Here is a 20106-nt window from a genome sequence, read left to right as displayed (position 1 = left end):
TGTGGCATCAGTGGTAAAATTCTGTTTAGCATTTTTTACTGTGCCTATTTGACTCCTCTCTCTTTTCTACTTTATTAGTCTTGTTAGCAGTCTATTTTGTTGATTTTTTTCAAATAACCATCTCATGGATTCACTGAATTTTTGGGGTTTTCTTTTTATCTCTGTCTCCTTCCATTCTGCTTTGATCTTAGTTATTTCTTGTCTTTTGCTAGCTTTTGAATTTGTTTTTATTTGCTTCCCTAGTTCTTATAATTTTGATATTATGGTGTTAATTTTAGAACTTTCCCACTTTCTCCTGTGGGTTTTTAGTGTTATAAATTTCTCTCCGAACACTGCTTTTGCTGTGTCCCAAAGATTCTGGCACCTTGTGTTTGTTCTCATTGGTTTTAAATAACTTATTTATTTCTGCCTTAATTTTGTTATTTACCCAGTAGCCATTCGGGAGTAGGTTTTTCCGTTTTCATGTAGTTGTGCAATTTTGGGTGAGTTTCTTAATCCTGAGTTCTAACTTGATTGCACTTTTGTCTGAGAGACTGTTAGTTATGATTTGTTAGTTTGCATTTTCTGAGGAGTGTTTCACTTCCAAATATGTGGTCAATTTTAGAATAATTGTTGTATGGTGCTGAGATTAATGTATATTCTATTAATTTGGGGTGGAGAGTTCTGTAGATGTCTATTTGGTCTGCTTTGTGAAAAGCTGAGTTCAAGTCCTTAATATTCTTTTTAATTTTCTGTCTTGTTGATCTGTCTAATATTGAGTGTAGGATGTTAAAGTCTCCCACTGTTATGGTGTGAGAGTCTAAGTCTCCTTGTAAGTTCAAAGAAGTTGCTTTATAAATCTGGGTGTTCCTGTATTGGGTGCCTATATATGTAAAATAGTTAGCTCTTCTTGTTGCGTTGATCCTTTTACCATTATGTAATCTCCTTCTTTGTTTTGTTTTTAATCCTTATAGGCTTAAAGTCGTTTCCATCAGAGACTAGGATTGACACCTCTTCTTTGTTTTTCTTTCCATTTGCTTGGTAAATATTCCTCCATTCCTTTATTTTGAGCCTCTGTGTGTCTTTGCACTTGAGATGTGTCTCCTGAATACAGCACACTGATGGGTCTTGACTCTTTTTCCAATTTGCCAAACTGTGCCTTCTACTTGAGGCATTTGGCCCAATTACATTTAAGGTTAATATTGTTATGTGTAAATCTGATCCTTTCGTTATGATGCTAGTTGGTTATTTTACCCGTTAGTTGAAGCAGTTTCTTGATAGTGTCAGTGATCTTCACAACTTGGTATTTTTTTTTCAGTTGCTTGTACCAGACTTTCCTTTCCATTTTTAGTGCTTTCTTGAAGAGCTATTCTAAGGCAGGCCTGGAAGTGACAAAATCTTTCAGCATTTGCTTGTCTGTAAGGATTTTATTTTTTCTTTGATTATGAAGCTTAGTTTGGCTAGATATGAAATTTGGTTGAAAATTCTTTTTTTAAAAAAATGTTGAGGCCGAGGACTCAAGATGGCGCTGTGAGAACAACCCAGGATTGGAGCTCGCGTTCAATCCGCAAACGGTGAGTCTGAGCTGCATTTCCAGACTGATCTTTGTTGCCCACAGAACAGGGAAACTCCCAAGTATAAAAAAGACACGGGACGCCAGGCAGTAGGTCTGCCTGGCGAAGCCGGCAGCCGGGGCGGCGGCGGCCGGCCCTACCCAGCAATCCCCACAGGGCGCACTTGTCCGGGTGCCTTGTTGAACCGGCAACCTGAGACTTGAGAGGGCTGGACTTGAGACTCAACGAGACTTGGACAGAAGCCCAGCCCAGGGGATTGTAGGGACAGATCATTTGGGATACCCAGTGGGACGAAAGAAACCGCGATTTCAAACTATCCCGAGCAGATGGCGCGAGACACTCTGTGTGGGAGGGGCGTCCACCACTACGAGGCAACCCGCCCAAACTGAGATACACGCCCACTGCTGACGCAGCCAGCCGTTGCCGAGGCAACCCGCCCCAACTGAGATACACGCCCACTGCTGACTCAGCCAGCCATTGCCGAGGCAACCCATCCCTACTGAGATACACGCCCACTGCTGACGCAGCCTGCCGTTGCCGAGGCAACATGCTACAACGAAGAGACTCCACCACAGGGTGTGGCGGAGACCACAGCAGAGCGTGTAGGAACAAGGCGAATCACACAACAGCAGGGCAGAGCCTCGGCAGCCAAACAGTGGCTAGTCTGCCTTCTAGCTGGGCAGGACACCTCATCAAACATCCAAAAATAAAGCCCAAAGCCCTCAACACAGAGCATTTGAGGGAAAATAAAAGGGTTTTTTAATGAGCTCTGTTGCAGCAGAATCAAACATAGCAGCCTAACAGCCCTGAAGGAACAACAGAGCGCACAGCTCAGCAATTAAACCCCTATAAAGTACAAACTGTCTCCTCAAGCAGCTCCCTGACCCCTCTATATCCAAAAGACTGACATTAGGCAGGCATCACCCTGGGACAAAGAGAGTGGAAAAAGAAACTGGTAGCATCCCTCTCTGTGCCACAGCTTCTAGAGGTGCACCCCAGACAAGCAGGGTCTGGAGCGGACCTCAGCAGTCGTACAGCGAAGGGGCTAGACTGGGATAAGGAAAATCAAGCAACAGAAATACTTCATCATCAACATTCTGGGAGTCCACTCAGAGACCCAATCGAAAAGTCAGCAACTACGCAGATGACCAGCGGACAAATCCACAAAGATGGGAAGAAACCAGCGCAAAAAGGAGGAAAACACCCGAAACCAGAACACCTCGCCTCCTAGAAAGAACCAAAACTCCTCACCAGCAAGGGAACAAAGCTGGACAAAGAATGACTGTGACGAAATGACGGAATTAGACTTCAGAAGATGGATAATGAGAAACTTTTGTGAGCTAAAGGATCATGTATTAAATCAATGCAAAGAAACTAAGAACCTTGAAAAAAGATTTGAAAAAAGATTCGAGGAAATGATAACAAGAATGGATAACTTAGAGAGGAATATGAATGAATTAAAGGAGCTGAAAAACACAATACGAGAACTTCGCGAAGCAAACACAAGTTTCAATAGCCGAATGGACCAAGCAGAGGAAAGAATATCTGAAGTCGAAGACCAACTCAATGAAATAAAACGAGAAACCAACATTAGAGAAAAAAGCGCAAAAAGGAATGAACAAAGTCTCCAAGAAATGTGGGACTATGTGAAAAGACCTAACCTACGTTTGATAGGTGTACGAGAAGGGGACGAAAAGAATGAATCCAAGCTGGAAAATACTCTTCAGGACATCATCCAGAAAAATTTCCCCCACCTAGCAAGACAGGCCAACACTCAATAGAAGGAAATACAGAGAACACCACAAAGATATTCCACAAGAAGAGAAACCCCAAGGCACATAATCGTCAGATTCAACAGGGTTGAAATAAAGGAGAGAATACTAAGGGCAGCCAGAGAGAAAGGTCGCGTCACCTACAAAGGGAAGCCCATCAGACTCACAGCAGATCTCTCGGCAGAAACACTACAAGCCAGAAGAGAGTAGGGGCCAATATTCAAAATTCTTAAAGAAAAGAACTTTCAACCCAAAATTTCATATCCAACCAAACTGAGCTTCAGAAGTGAAGAAAAAATAAAATTCTTTGCGAACAAGCAAGTACTCAGAGATTTTGTCACCACCAGCCCTGCTTTACAAGAGCTCCTAAAAGAGGCACTACACATAGAAAAAAATCAACCAGTACCAGCCATTCCAAAATCACACTGAAAGCTAAAGAGCTTCAACATAATGAAGAATCTACAACAACTAACAGGCAAAACAGCCACTTAGCATCAAAATGGCAGTATCAAATTCACACATAACAATATTAACCCTTAATGTAAATGAACTAAATGCACCAATCAAAAGACACAGACTGGAAAATTGGATAAAAATCCAAAACCCATCAGTGTGCTGTATCCAAAAAACCCATCTCACATGCAAGGATACACAAAGGCTCAAAATAAAGGGATGGAGGAAGATTTACCAAGCTAATGGAGAGCAAAAAAAAGCAGGAGTTGCAATTCTCATCTCTGATAAAATAGACTTTAAAGCAACAAAGATCAAAAGAGACAAAGAAGGCCATTACATAATGGTATAGGGATCAATACAACAGGAAGAGCTAACGATCCTAAACATATATGGACCCAATGCAGGAGCACCCAGATACATAAGGCAAGTTCTTAATGACTTACAAAAAGACTTAGACTCCCACACAAAAATAGTGGGAGACTTTAACACTCCACTGTCAATATTAGACAGATCAACCAGACAGAAAATGAACAAGGATATCCGGGGCTTGAACTCAGACCTGGAGCAAGCAAACCTGATAGACATTTACAGAACTCTCCACCCCAAATCCACAGAATACACATTCTTCTCAGCACCACATCACACCTACTCTAAAATTGACCACATAATTGGAAGTAAAGCACTGCTCAGCAAATGCAAAACAACTGAAATCATAACAAACAGCCTCTCAGACCATAGTGCAATCAAGTTAGAACTCAGAATTCAGAAACCAACCCAGAACCGCACAGCTTCATGGAAACTGAACAACTGGCTCTTGAATGTTGACTGGGTAAACAATGAAATGAAGGCAGAAATAAAGAAGTTCTTCGAAACCAATGAGAACGAAGACACAACAGGCCAGAACCTCTGGGACACATTTAAAGCAGTCTCTAGAGGAAAGTATATAGCAATAAGTGCCCATATGAGGAGAATGGAGAGATCCAAAATTGACACCCTATCGTCAAAATTGAAAGAGATAGAGGAGCAAGATAAAAAAAAACTCAAAACGCAGCAGAAGACAAGAAATAACTAAGATCAGAGCTGAGCTGAAGGAGATTGAGACACGAAAAACCCTTCAAAAAATCAATAAATCCAAGAGCTGGTTTTTTGAAAAGATCAACAAAATAGACAGACCACTAGCCAGATTGATTAAAAAGAAAAGAGAGAACAACCAAATAGATGCAATAAAAAATGATAAAGGGGAAATCACCACAGATTCCACAGAAATTCAAACCATCATCAGAGAATATTACAAACAACTCTATGCGCATAAACTAGTAAACCTGGAAGAAATGGATAAATTCCTGGACTCCTGTGTCCTTTCAAGCCTAAACCAGGAGAGAGCTGAAACTATGAATAGACCAATAACAAGGTCTGAAGTTCAGGCAGCAATTAAGAGCCTACCACACAAAAAAAAGCCCAGGTCCATATGGATTCACAGCCGAATTCTACCAGACACACAAGGAGGAGCTGGTTCCATTCCTTCTAAAACTATTTCAAACAATCCAAAAAGAGGGAATCCTTCCCAAATCATTTTATGAGACCAACATCATCCTGATACCAAAACCCGGCAGAGACCCAACGAGAAAAGAAAACTTCAGGCCAATATCCATGATGAACATAGATGCAAAAATCTTCAATAAAATATTGACAAGCCGATTGCAACAGCAAATCAAAAAACGTATTCACCATGATCAAGTAGGATTCATCCCGGGGATGCAAGGCTGGTTCAACATACGCAAGTCTATCAACGTAATTCACCACATAAACAGAACCAAAAACAAAAACCACATGATTATCTCAATTGATGCAGAGAAGGCATTTGACAAAATTCAACAGCCCTTTATGCTAAAAACCCTCAATAAACTCGGTATCGATGGAACGTATCTCAAAGTAATAAAAGCTATTTACGACAAACCAACAGCCAATATCATACTGAATGGGCAAAAACTGGAAGCATTCCCTTTGAAATCTGGCACTAGACAAAAATGCCCTCTTTCACCACTCCTATTCAATATAGTACTGGAAGTTCTAGCCAGAGCAATGAGGCAAGAAAAAGAAATAAAGGGTATTCAAATAGGAAAGGTGGAAGCCAAATTGTCTCTATTTGCAGACGACATGATAGTATACCTAGAAGACCCCATTGCCTCAGCCCAAAAACTCCTGAAACTGATAAGCAACTTCAGCAAAGTCTCAGGATATAAAATCAATGTACAAAAATCACAAGCATTCGTCTACACCAATAACAGACTTAAAGAAAACCAAATCAAGAGCAAACTGCCATTCGCAATTGCTACAAAAAGAATAAAATACCTTGGAATACAACTCACAAGGAACGTAAGGGACCTCTTCAAGGAGAACTACAAACCACTGCTCAACGAAATCAGAGAGGACACAAACAGATGGAGAAACATTCCATGTTCATGGTTAGGAAGAATTAGTATCGTGAAAATGGCTATACTGCCCAAAGTAATTTACAGAATCAACGCTATCCCCATCAAGCTACCATTGACTTTCTTCACAGAACTGGAAAAAACCACCATGAACTTCATATGGAACCCAAAGAGAGCCCACATAGCCAAGTCAATTCTAAGCAAAAAGAACACAGCGGGGGGCATCACACTACCGGATTTCAAACTATACTACAAGGCTACAGTAATCAAAACAGCATGGTACTGGTACCAAAACAGAGATATAGACCAATGGAATAAAACAGAGGCACCGGAGACAACACAACATACATACAACTATACAATCTTTGATAAACCTGACAAAAACAAGCAATGGGGAAAGGATTCCATGTTTAACAAATGGTCTTGGGAAAACTGGCTAGCCATGTGCAGAAAGCAGAAACTGGACCCCTTCCTGACACCTTACACTAAAATTAACTCCAGATGGATTAAATACTTAAACATAAGACCTGGCACTATAAAAACCCTAGAAGGAAATCTAGGCAAAACCATCCAGGACATAGGAGTAGGCAAGGACTTCATGAACAAAACACCAAAAGCATTGGCAACAAAAGCCAAAATAGACAAATGGGACCTAATGAAACTCCACAGCTTCTGCACGGCAAAAGAAACAGTCACTAGAGTGGATCGGCAACCAACAGAATGGGAAAAAATTTTTGCAGTTTACCCATCTGACAAAGGGCTGATATCCAGAATTTACAACGAACTCAAACGGATTTACAGGAAAAAAACAAACAAGCCCATTCAAAAGTGGGCAAAGGATATGAACAGACACTTTAGGAAAGAAGACATATATGAGGCCAACAATCATATAAAAAAATGCTCATCGTCACTGGTCATCAGAGAGATGCAAATCAAAACCACATTGAGATACCATCTCACGCCAGTTAGAATGGCGATCATTAAAAAATCTGGAGACAACAGATGCTGGAGAGGATGTGGAGAAAAAGGAACACTTTTACACTGTTGGTGGGAGTGTAAATTAGTTCAACCATTGTGGAAGACAGTGTGGCGATTCCTCAAGGCCTTAGAAATAGAAATTCCATTTGACCCAGCAATCCCATTACTGGGTATATATCCAAAAGACTATAAATCGTTCTACTATAAGGACACATGTACACGAATATTTATTGCAGCACTGTTTACAATAGCAAAGACCTGGAATCAACCCAAATGCCCATTGATAATAGACTGGATTGGAAAAATGTGGCACATATACACCATGGAATATTATGCAGCAATCAGAAATGATGAGTTTGTGTCGTTTGTAGGGACATGGATGAATCTGGAGAACATCATCCTCAGCAAACTGACACAAGAACAGAAAATGAAACACCGCATATCCTCACTCATAGGTGGGTGATGAAAAATGAGAACACATGGACACAGAAAGGGGAGTACTAAACACTGGGGTCTATTGGGGGAAAAAGGGGAGGGCCAGTGGGAGGGGGAGGTGGGGAGGGATAGCCTGGGGAGAAATGCCAAATGTGGGTGAAGGGGAGAAGAAAAGCAAAGCACACTGCCATGTGTGTACCTACGCAACTGTCTTGCATGCTCTGCTCATGTACCCCAAAACCTAAAATCCAATAAAATATTTAAAAAAAAATTGTTTAATGTTGGTCCCACTGTCTTCTGCCTGGTAGTGTTTCTGTTGAGAGATCCGCTGTAAATCTGATGGGCTTCCTTTTGTGGGTAACCTAACCTTTCTCTCTGGCTGACCTTAACATTTTTTTTGTCATTTCAGCCTTGGTGAATCTGATGATTATGTGTCTTGGGGTTGCTTTTCTCAATGAATATTTTGTGATGTTCTCTGTATTTCCAGAATTTGAATGTTGGCCTGTCTTGCTAGGTTCGGGAATTTCTCCTGAATAATATCCTAAAGGGTGTTTTCCAGCTTGGTTCCATTCTCCCTGTCACTTTTAGGTACAGCAGTCAAGGTAGGTTTGGTCTTTTCACATAGTTCTATATTTCTTGGAGGCTTTGTTTATTCCTTTATTTCTTTTTTCTCTTATCTTTTCTTCACACTTTATTTCATTAAGTTTATTTTTAAATTTCTGATATCCTTTTTTTCCACTTTATCGATTCAGGTATTGATACTTGTGTATGCTTCACAAAGTTCTCATGCTGTGTTTTTCAGCAGTTATTACCCACATTCTGAATCCTACTTCTGTTCATTCATCAAACTCATTCTCTGTCCAGTTTTTTTCCCTTGCTAGTGAAGAGTTTTAAGCTTTAGAAGGAGAAGAGATGTTCTGGGTTTTGAAATTTTCAGCCTTTTGCACTGGTTTTTCCTCATCTCCATGGATTTGTCTAACTTCGGTCTTTGATGTTAATCACCTTCGGATGGGGTTTCTGTGTGTTTTCTTGTTGTTGCTGATGTTGATTCTCTTACTTTCTGTTTGATAGTTTTTACTCTAAAAGTCAGGCCCTTCTGCTGCAGGTATGCTGGAGTTTGCTGGAGGGCCACTTCAGACCCTGTTTGTCTTGGTATCACCAGAGGAGGCTGCAGAACAGCAAAGGTTGCTGCTTGTTTCTTCCTCTGGAATATTTTTTCTCATGGGGGCACCCACCAGTTGCCAGATGGAGCTCTCCTGTATGAGGTGTTTGTCAAATCCTGCTGGGTGGGGTCTCCCAGTCAGAAGGCATGGGGTCAGTGACCCACTTGAGGAGGCAGTCTGTTCCTTAGCAAAGCTTAAGTGCTGTTCTGGGAGGTCCACTGCCCTTTTCAGAGTCATCAGGCAGCAATGTTCTAGTCTCCTGAAGCTGTGCCCACAGCCCTTTTCCCAGGTGCTCTGTCACAGGGAGATGGGAGTTTTATTTATAAGCCCCTGGCTGGTGCTGCTGCCTTTTTTTCATAGATGCCCTGACCAGGCAGGAGGAATCTAGAGAGGCCAAATTTCCAGTCTTAATAGAAATTTGCAGAACTAGCAAAGAAAAAAAAAGGGTAAGCTATACTCAGCAAAAGAAATATCACTTCAAAAGCTCAGGTATTTGACTTGTTAAACATAATTTTAAGGCAGATGTTATTATAACTATGTTCAAAGACCTTAAGGCAACTACGTCTTAAGAATTAAATGATACTATGAAGACTGTGTTTAACCAAGTACAGAATATCGATTAAAAATATTTTGAAGAACAAACAATTCTGAAATTACAAAGTATAAAATTTTTAAAAATTACTAGAGAACTCAAGAACAAATTTGAACTGGCAGAAGAATTAGCTAATCTGAACACAGGTTAATAGAGACTATGCCGTCTGAAAAAATGAAATGAAGAAAAACGATCCGTGTCTAGGATAAATGTTGGACACTATGAATTTTACCAACACATACATAATGAGAGTCTCAGTAAGCGAGAGAGAAATGAGCAAATAGAACAGCTGAATAAATAATGACCTTAATATTCCCAAATTGAAAGAAAAACATTAAACATACAAAAACCACAATTGTCTCCAAGTAGAACAAATTCAAAGGGCTAGAAAACAAGACACATTATAGTAGAGCCAGAGAAGGCGAAAGAGGGAATCTTGAAAACACCAAGAGAGAAGCTACTCATTATGTATAATTGATTTTCAATAAGATTAAGAGCTGATTTATCATGAAACCAGTGAAGTCACAAGGCAGTCAGATGACATATTCAAAGTGCTAGAAAAAAAACTTAACGAAAAATTTTATATCTGGCAAAGTTTTTCATCAATAATTAATAAAATTATTGATATTCTTATATATGCAAAAACTGAGAATTTATAGTTCACATACTTGCCTTGCAAGATAAACTACAAAGAATTTTTTTAATTGTACTTTAGGTTCTGAGGTACATGTGCAGATCATGCAGAATTGTTGCCTAGTACATATATGGCAAGATGGTTTGCTTCCTTTATCCCCCCATCACCTTACCTATATCTGGAATTTCCCCCCTCATAATCCTTCCCCATTCTACCAACCCCCCGCTCTCTCTCCTCTACACCCACAACTGACAGCAGTGTGTGATGCTCCCCTCCATGTGTCCACTTGTTCTAATTGTTCAACACCTGCCTATGAATGATAACACACAGGGTTTGGTTTCCTGTTAGTATGTCAGTTTGCTGAGAATGATGGTTTCCAGATTCATCCATTTCATCCATGTCCCTATGAAGGACATGAACTCATCAATTTTTATTGCTCAATAGTATTCCATGGTGTATCTGTGCCACATTTTCTTTGTCCAGTCTATTGTTGATGGACATTTGGGTTGGTTTTAGGCCTTTGCTAATGTAAACAGTACTGCAACAAACATACATGCTCATGTGTCTTTAGGACTGAACAACTTATAATTCTTTGGGTATGTACCCAATAATGGGATTGCTGGGTCAAATGGTATTTTTATTTCTAGGTCCTTGAGGAATCGTCACACTGTCTTCCACAATAATTGCACTAATTTGCACTCCCACCAACCGTGCATAACTGCTCCTATTTCTCCACATCCTCTCCAGCATATGCTGTCTCCAGATTTTTTAATGATCGCCATTCTAACTGGTGTGAGATGGTATCTCAATGTAGTTTTGATTTGCATTTCTCTAACGACCAGTGATGATGAGCACTTTTTCATGTTTCTTGGCCTCACAGATATGTTATTTTGCAAAGTGTCTGTTCATATCCTTCACCCACTTTTAAATGGGTTTGTTTGTTTTTTTCTTATAAATTTGTTTTAGTTCTTTGTAGATTCTGGATATTAGCCCTTTGTCAGATGGGTAGATTGCAAAAACTTTTTTCCCATTCTGTTGGTTGCCAGTTCACTCTAATGATTGCTTCCTTTGCTGTACAGAAGCTCTGGACTTTAATAAGATCTGATTTGTCTATTTTATCTTTTGTTGCCATTGCTTTTGGTATTTTAGCCATGAAGTCCTTGCTTGTGCCAATGTCCTGAACGGTTTTGCCTAGGTTTTCTTCTAGGGTTTTTATGGTGTTAGGTCTTATGTTTAGATATTAAATCCATCTGGAGTTAATTTTAGTGTAAGGTGTCAGGAGGGGTACAGTTTCTGCTTTCTGCACATGGCTAGCCAGTTTTTCCTACACAATTTATTAAACAGGGAATGCTTTCTCCATTGCTTGTTTTTCTCAGGTCTGTCAAAGATCAGATGATTGTAGATGTGTGGCATTGCTTCTGAGGACTCTGTTCTGTTCCATTGGTCTATGTCTCTGTTTTGGTATCAGTATACTGTATTGATTATTGTAGCCTTGTAGTATAGTTTGAAGTCAGGCAGCATGATGCCTTCAGCTTTGTTCTTTTTGCTTAGGATTGTTTTGGCTATGTGGGCTCTCTTTTGGTTTCATATGAAGTTTATAGTGGTTTCTTCCAGTTCTGTGAAGAAAGTCATTGGTAACTTGATGGGGATAACATTGAATCTGTAAATTACTTTCGGCAGTATGGCCAGTTTCACGATGCTCATTCTTGCCAAACATGCACATGGAATATTTTGCCATTTGTTTGTGTCCTTTCTTATTTCATTGAGCAGTGGTTTGTAGCTCTCCTTGAAGAGGTCCTTTACATCCTTTGTTAGTTGTATTCCTAGGTATTTTATTCTCTTTGTTGCAATTGTGAATGGGAGTTCACTTTTGCTTTGGTTCTGTCTGTTATTGGCATATAGAAATGCTTGTAATTTGTGCACATCAATTTTGTATTCTGAGATTGCTGAAGTTGCTTATCAGCAACATGATATAAAATTATGTCATCTACAAATAGAGACAATTTAGCTTCCTCTTTTCCTAATTGAATACTCTTTATTTCTTTTTCTTGTGTAGTTGCTCTGGCTAGAACTTCCAATACTATATTGAATTGGAGTGGTGAGAGAGGGCATCCTTGTACTGTGCCAGATTTCAAAGGGAATGCTTCCAGTTTTTGCCTGTACGATATTGGCTGCGGGTTTGTTGTAAATAGCTTTTATTATTTTGTGATACATACCATTGATACCTAGTTTATTGAGGCTTTTTAGAAAAAGTGCTGTTGAATTTTGTCAAAGGCTTTCTCTGCAACTATTGAGATAATCGTGTGACTTTTGTCTTTGGTTGTTTATGTGATGGTTTACATTTGTAGACTTCTATATGTTGAACCAGCCTTGCATCCCCAAGATGAAGACTCCTTGATCATGATGAATAAGCTTGTTGACTTACTGTTGCATTTTGTTTGCCAGTATTTTATTGATGATTTTTGCATCAATGTTCACCATGGATATTGGCCTGAAGTTTCTTTTTAGTTGCATCCCTGCCCCGTTCTGGTATCAGATTGATGTTGGTCTCAAAAAATAAGTTGGGAAGGATTCTCTTTTTCTGCATTGTTTGGAGTAGTTTCAGAAGGAGTGGTATCAGCTCCTCTTTGTATGTCTGGTAGAATTCAGCTGTGAACCCATCCGGACCTGGGGTTTTTTTGGTTGGTAGGCTATTAATTGCTGCCTCAATTTCAGCCCTTGTTATTGGTCTATTCAGGGTTTCAACTTCTTCCTGGTTTAGGCTTAGGAGGGTGGAAGTGTCCAGGAATTTATCCATTTCTTCTAAATTTATTAGTTTATGTGCATAGAATTGTTTTTAGTAATCTCTGATGGTACTTTGTATTTCTGTGGAATCAGTGGTCATGTTCCCTTTATTGTTTTTTATTGCATCTATTTGATTCTTCTCTCTTTTCTTTCTTATTATTCTGGCTAGTGGTCTATTTGTTGATATTTCAAGAAAAAAAAAACTCCTGTATTTGTTGATTTTTTGAAAGGTTTTTTGTGTCTCTATCTCCTTCAGTTCTGTTCTGATCTTAGTTATTTCTTATCTTCTGCTAATTTTTGAGTTTTTTGATCTAGCTCCTCTAACTCTTTCAACTTTGATGATAGGGTGTCGATTTTAGCCTTTTCTTGCTCCTCATGTGGGCATTTATTGCTATGAATTTCTCTCTAGACTCTGCTCTAAATGTATCCCAAAGATTCTGGTATGTTGTGTCTTCATTCTCGTTGGTTTCAAAGAACAACTTTATTTCTGCCTTGATTTCTTTGTTTATCCAGTCTACATTCAGGAGCCAGTTATTCATTTTTCATGAAGTTGTGTGGTTTTACATTAGTTTCTTAATCCTGAGTTCTAATTTGGTGGCACTGTGGTCTGAGAGCTGTTTGTTATGATTTTCATTCTTTGGCATTCACTGAGGAGTGATTTACTTCCAATTATGTGGTCGATTTAAGAGTATGTGCAATGTGATGCTGAGAAGAATGTGTATTCTGTGGATTTGGGGATAAGAGTTCTCTAAATGTTTACTAAGTTCACTTGGTCCAGATCTGCATTCAAGTCCTGGATTTCCTTGTTGATTTTCTGTCTTGTTGATCTGTGTAATATTGACAGTGGAGTGTTAAAGTCGCCTACTATTACTGTGCGGGAGTCTAAGTCTCTTTGTAGGTCATTAAGGACTTGCTTTATGTATTTGGGTGCTCCTGTATTGGGTTCATATATATTTAGAATAGGTAGCTCCTCTTGTTGTATTGATCCTTATCCATTATGTAATGCCTGTCATTGTCTCTTTTGATTTTTGTTCATTTAAAGTCCATTTTATCAGAGACTAGGATTGCCACTTCTGCTTTTTTTCCTCTCCATTTGCTTGGTAAATCTCCTTCCATCCCTTCATTTTGAGTCTATGTGCGTCTTTGCACATGAGATGGGTCTCCTAAATATAGCACACTGATTGTTCTTGGCTTTTTATCCAATTTGCTTGTCTGCATCTTTTGATTGGGGCATTGAGTCCATTTATATTTAATGTTAATATTGTTATGTATCAATTTAATCCTGCCATTTTATTGCTGGTTGGTTGTTTTGCCCTTTGGTTGGCATAATTTCCTCATTGTGTCATTGGTCTTTACCATTTGGTTCTTTTTTGCAGTGCGTGGTACTGCTTTTTCTTTTCTCTGTTTAGTGCTTTCTTCAGGAGCTCTTGTAGGGCAGGTCAGGTAGTGACAAAATCTCTCAGCAATTGCTTGTTTATAAAGGATTTCATTTCTCCCTCACTTATGAGCTTACTTTGTCTGGATATGAAATTCTTGGTTGAAAGTTCTTTCCTTTAAGGATGTTAAATATTGGCACCCACTCTCTTCTGTCTTGTAGGGTCTCTGCCGAGAGATTCACTGTGAGTCTGATGTGCGTCCCTTTGTGGGTGACCCAATTTTTCTCTCTGGCTGCCTTTAGTATTTTTTCCTTCTTTTCAACCCTGGTGAACAAGACAATTATGTGCCTTGGGGTTGCTCTTTTAGAGGAGTATCATTGTGGTGTTCTCTGTATTTCCTGTATTTGAATGTTGGCCTGCCTTGCTAGGTTGGGGATATTCTCCTGAAAAATATCCTAAAGAATGTTTTCCAGCCTGGATTCACTCTCTCTGTCATCTTTTGGTACACTGATCAGTTATAGATTAGGTCTTTTCACATAATCCCATATTTCTTGAAGGTTTTGTTCATTTCTTTTCACACTTTTTTCTGTTTTTCTGCCTTCTTGTTTTATTTCATTGAGTTGATCATCCATCTCTGATATCTTTTCTTCTGCTTGATCTATTCAGCTATTGAAACTTGTGTATGCTTCATGAAGTTCTTGTGCTGTGTTTTTCATCTCATAAATCAAGCTGTTTATGTTCTTTTCTAAGCTGGTTATTCTAGTTAGCATTTCATCTAATTTTTTTTAAGGTTTTAAGTTTCTTTGCATTGGGATAGAACATGTTCCTTTAGTTCAGAGAAGTTTCTTATTACTCACATTCTAAAGCACAGTTCACCAAATTCATTCTCCATCCTGCTTTGTTCCCTTGCTGGTGAGGAGTTGTGATCTCGTGGTGGATGAGAGATGTTCTGGTTTTTGATGCTTTCATTCTTCTTGTGCTGGTTTCTTCTTCTTGTTGAAGTTATATAGTTTTGATCTCAGGTAGCTGCTTGGGGAGGTGACCTCTCCTTTGTCTGCCTGCAGAGGCGCTGCTGGGCTGCCACAGATTCAGTGGAGCTGCTACATCTTTTATTTACTCAGGCAAATTAGGCCGGCTTCTGCAATGGTGGCTTCCCTTCCCATCGCTGAGCCCGATCGTTTCTGGTCGCTCTCTAACTTATGTTCTGGGTACGTAACTTTGGATTGAAAGTTTCTTTTTTTTTTAATTTTTTATTGCATTTTAGGTTTTGGGGTACATAAGCAGAACATGCAAGACAGTTGCATAGGTACACACATGGCAGTGTGTTTTGCTTTCTTTCTCCCCTTCACCCACATTTGGCATTTCTCCCCAGGCTAACCCTCCCTACCTCCCCCTCCCACTGGCCCTCCCCTTTTCCCCCCAATAGACCCCAGTGTTTAGTACTCCCCTCCCTGTATCCATGTGTTCTCATTTTTCATCACCCGCCAATGAGTGAGAATATGCAGTGTTTTATTTTCTGTTCTTGTGTCAGTTTGCTGAGGATGATGTTCTCCAGATTCATCCATGTCCCTACAAACGACACAAACTCATCATTTCTGATTGCTGCATAATATTCCATGGTGTATATGTTCCACATTTTTTCAACCCAGTCTATTATCAATGGGCATTTGGGTTGATTCCAGGTCTTTGCTATTGTAAACAGTACTGAAATGAACATTCGTGTACATGTGTCCTTATAGTAGAACAATTTATAGTCCTTTGGATATATACCCAGTAATGGGATTGCTGGGTCAAATGGAATTTCTAAAGGCATTTGACAAAATTCAACAGACCTTTATGCTAAAAACCCTCAATAAACTCGGTATCGATGGAACGTATCTCAAAGTAATAAAAGCTATTTATGACAAACCAACAGCCAATATCATACTGAATGGGCAAAAACTGGAAGCATTTCCTTTGAAATCCGGCACTAGACAAGGATGCCCTCTTTCACCACTCCTATTCAATATAGTACTGGAAGTTCTAGCCAGAGCAATCAGGCAAGAAAAAGAAATAAAGGGTATTCAAATAGGAAAGGTGGAAGCCAAATTGTCTCTATTTGCAGACGACATGATAGTATACCTAGAAGACCCCATCGCCTCAGCCCAAAAACTCCTGAAACTGATAAGCAACTTCAGCAAAGTCTCAGGATATAAAATCAATGTGAAAAAATCACAAGCCTTCCTCTACACCAATAACAGACTTAAAGAAAGCCAAATCAAGAACGAACTGCCATTCACAATTGCTACAAAAATAAAATATCTTGGAATACAACTCACAAGGAACGTAAGGGACCTCTTTAAGGAAAACTACAAACCACTGCTCAACAAAATCAGAGAGGACACAAACAGATGGAGAAACATTCCACTTTCATGGTTAGGAAGAATTAATATCATGAAAATGGCTATACTGCCCAAAGTAATTTACAAAATCAACGCTATCCCCATCAAGCTACCATTGACTTTCTTCACAGAACTGGAAAAACCACCATGAACTTCATATGGAACCAAAAGAGAGCCCGCGTAGCCAAGTCAATTCTAAGCAAAAAGGATTGAAAATTTCTTTACCTGCTGGGATTTGTGTGGAGGAGGGGAGACCCATTTTCCTGTTTGGGCTGTTTCCCTGCCTTCAGTTCCCCGTCTTACTGGGGGGTGGGAAGCTCTGTCCGGCGGGCTTTTTGGCTTTCCTGGCATCAGCCAGTGCTGCTTCCTAGATCTATGCTGACAGCCCCAGCACTGGCCCAAATTGCTGTTCTGCACTGTTCGGACACCTCACTGAGGCTTTTCAGCCTGGTGAAGATCTTCTGTTCTGTAGGTTGTAGAGGGCTTGGGTAGAGCTCCGTATCCGAACTGAAGTCCCAGACAAGGAGATCCCCTTGTCCTCCAGTTGATTGCATGCACCTCCAGGGTGGGCAGTGCCCCATCTTGCCCCAACTTGCACTATTTGGTTTATATCCACTGTCCAAACAGACCCACAAAATAAACCTAATACCTCATTTGGAATTGAGGAGAGCACTGGGCTTCTGCATCTCTCTTGCTGGGGCTACTTTCTGGAGCTTCCTCTTATTCATCCATCTTGGGATGCCCCCAATCCAAAGAAATATTTAGGCTGAAATAAAAGGACACTAGACATCAGCTCAAATCAATATGAAGAAATAAAGAACATCAATAAAGATAGCTATATAGAGAAATTGAAAACATTGTATATAAACGTATATACATATATATCTAATATTTTCTAATATAAAATATAACAATGTGAGGCAATAATTTTAGACGTGTATTGATACAGCATATAAAATACATCGTTATCTGTATCTGTATTTACAAATCTTTATAAAATAATTATACAAAGGGAATATGGAAATAAGTTGTACTAAAGAAAATTTTCATGTACTATTAAATTAAAGTAGATATAAATCTAAACTAGAGTTTTTCCAATTTAGATTTAGTTCTAAGACCCCCAAAAAACAACTAACATGATAATTCAAAAATACAATAAAGTAAACAATAAGACAGAAATTTTATACCAGAAAATATCTACTTAACACTGAAGAAACCAGTAATATAAAAATAAGGGACTGAAACAATTACAAAGCATACAAAAAACAAAGAGTAAAATAATACAGGGAGTCTGGGAAGATGATGGATAAGAAACAGGGCTAATGTGAAGATCTCACTCTGACATACAGAACAGTATGTAAAAACTCAAACTTTTGCTCCAAGGACCATTACAGGAACATAAAAGTAAATCTGAAAGGACAGATCCTTTGAAAGAAGTGGCATGTTGCTGCAAATTCTGCAAGCCAGGTATAAAACTGTGAGTTTCCAAAGTGTGAGAGGGAAAAAAATCCTCCCTCCAAACACACATTCCACTGGGGAATCTGAAAATTCAAAGAAAGGTTAAACCTTAGATAGAGCTGAAAAAAATTTAGGGAGCCACATGAAATATAAAAATGGAAGCAGCAGTGGGAAGAGCCTTATAGGCACTCCCAGTCTCTAGCTCAAATTCAGGGAAGTCATTCCTGACTATATCTTGCAGGAGTCCTCAGGGAAGGAACCTGTGGAATTAGGGTTGGGTCACAGGATAAAATAAGCTTTCGACTGTAATTTGCAATAATATTGGCTTGGCATAAATTTTCTTGAGCAGAGTCCAGAAAGTGGGGGTAGCAGGTAAATGAAAACTGCTGCAGATACAAGTGCAGGAGCTGCTGCTAACAGTGTAGGAAAACGCAGAGGGGTAAGACTTGAAAGCCATGCTTGCTTTTTTAGTGGAGAAGCTTATGACCTAGAGCAAGCTTTGAGCAAGGCACTGCAGGGGCAAGGCTGGCCTGTTCAACTCTGTGGAAGCTGGGAGAGGTCTTTTGCCACCCACTATTTCTTTTTTATTTGATGATTTATATGACATGGTAGAAGCAGCCATAATTCCCTATGGAACATAATACTATTGGCCTAAGAACCACACCTCATACTCCACTGTGGCCACAACAAGCCCTGCCCAAGGAGTGTCTAAGCCTAGACCCACCTAGGCCTGCCATCACCTGATGATATTTTTCTACCCACTCTGCTACCCAAACACAAAACACAAAAAAAGCTAGGGAGCTTTATGGCCCAGCCCATCAGCTAAGAAACCGGAATACTTTTCCTGGCAAACTTAGGTAACAAGCTTAGATCCCCTTACTACTATAGCAACTTCTGCTGTCTTAGCACCACCTCCTGGCTATCCCAAGAAAAAGACTACAAGAGCTAATTTTATTGCCTGCAACACCCTAGCTAACCAGAGGTCTTGAGTCTGTGCACAGTACAAATTCAGTGCTGGATAACCAGCATTTGAGCAAAACAGTGCATTAAACATATCTATGACCAAGGACTCTCAGAGTCTACTTTACTCCCCTGCCACCTCCACCAGAGCAGATGCTGGTATTCATGGCTGAGAGACCTAAAGAAGAATCACATCACAGAACTCTTTGCAGACATTTTCCCAGCATCTGTGCAGTGCCTGGTAGCCCCACTGGGTGGCTATAACCAGAAGAGCATTAGCCATCAATGCAGTCTAGGTCTCAGGAAGCCCCATCCATAGAGGAAAAAGGAGAGCACCACATTAGGCATCGCCCTGTGAGACAAAAGAATCTGAACAGCAGGACTTGAGTTTCATATCTTTCCATTGAAACAGTCTACCCAAATAAGAAGAAACTATAGAAGTAATTCTGGTAATATGAGAAAACAGGGTTCTATAACACTCTCAAAATATTACTCTAGCTCTCCAATGTATCCAAACCAAGAAGAAATCTCTGAGTTGCCAGATAAAAAATTCAAAAGGTTAATTATTAAGCTACTCAAGGAGGTACCAGAAAAAAGTGAAAACCAACTTAAAGAAATTTGAAAAAACAACACAAGATATGGATAAAAAATTCTACAGAAAAATAGATATTATAAATAAAAAACAATCACGACCTCTGGAAATAAAAGGCAAACTTAGAGAAATACAAAATACACAGGAAACTTTCAAAAACATACTAGATTTAGTAGGAGAAAGAACTTCAGAATGCAAAGGCAAGGCTTTTAAATTAATTCTATCAGACAAAGACAGAAAAATGAATTTAAAAAATAAACAAAGGGGCTGCCACAGTGGCTCATTCCTGTAATTCCAGCACTTTGGGAGGCTGAGATAAGTGGATCACTTGAGGTCAGGAGTTCAAGACCAGCCGGGCCAACAGGGCGAAACCCCATCTCTACTAAAAATACCTAAAAAATTAGCTAGGCATGGTTGCTGGTGCCTGTAATCCCAGCTTCTTGGGAAGCTGAGTCAGGAGAATCACTTGAACCTGGGAGGTGGAGGTTGCAGTGAGCCAAGATTTGAAAATTGCACTCTAGTCTGAGTGACAAGAGAGAAACT

This window comes from Callithrix jacchus, chromosome X (assembly GCF_049354715.1).
Source record: "Callithrix jacchus isolate 240 chromosome X, calJac240_pri, whole genome shotgun sequence".
Taxonomy (NCBI): domain Eukaryota; kingdom Metazoa; phylum Chordata; class Mammalia; order Primates; family Cebidae; genus Callithrix; species Callithrix jacchus.
The sequence above is the reverse complement of the archived record's forward strand: the minus strand, read 5'-3'. Positions refer to the sequence as shown.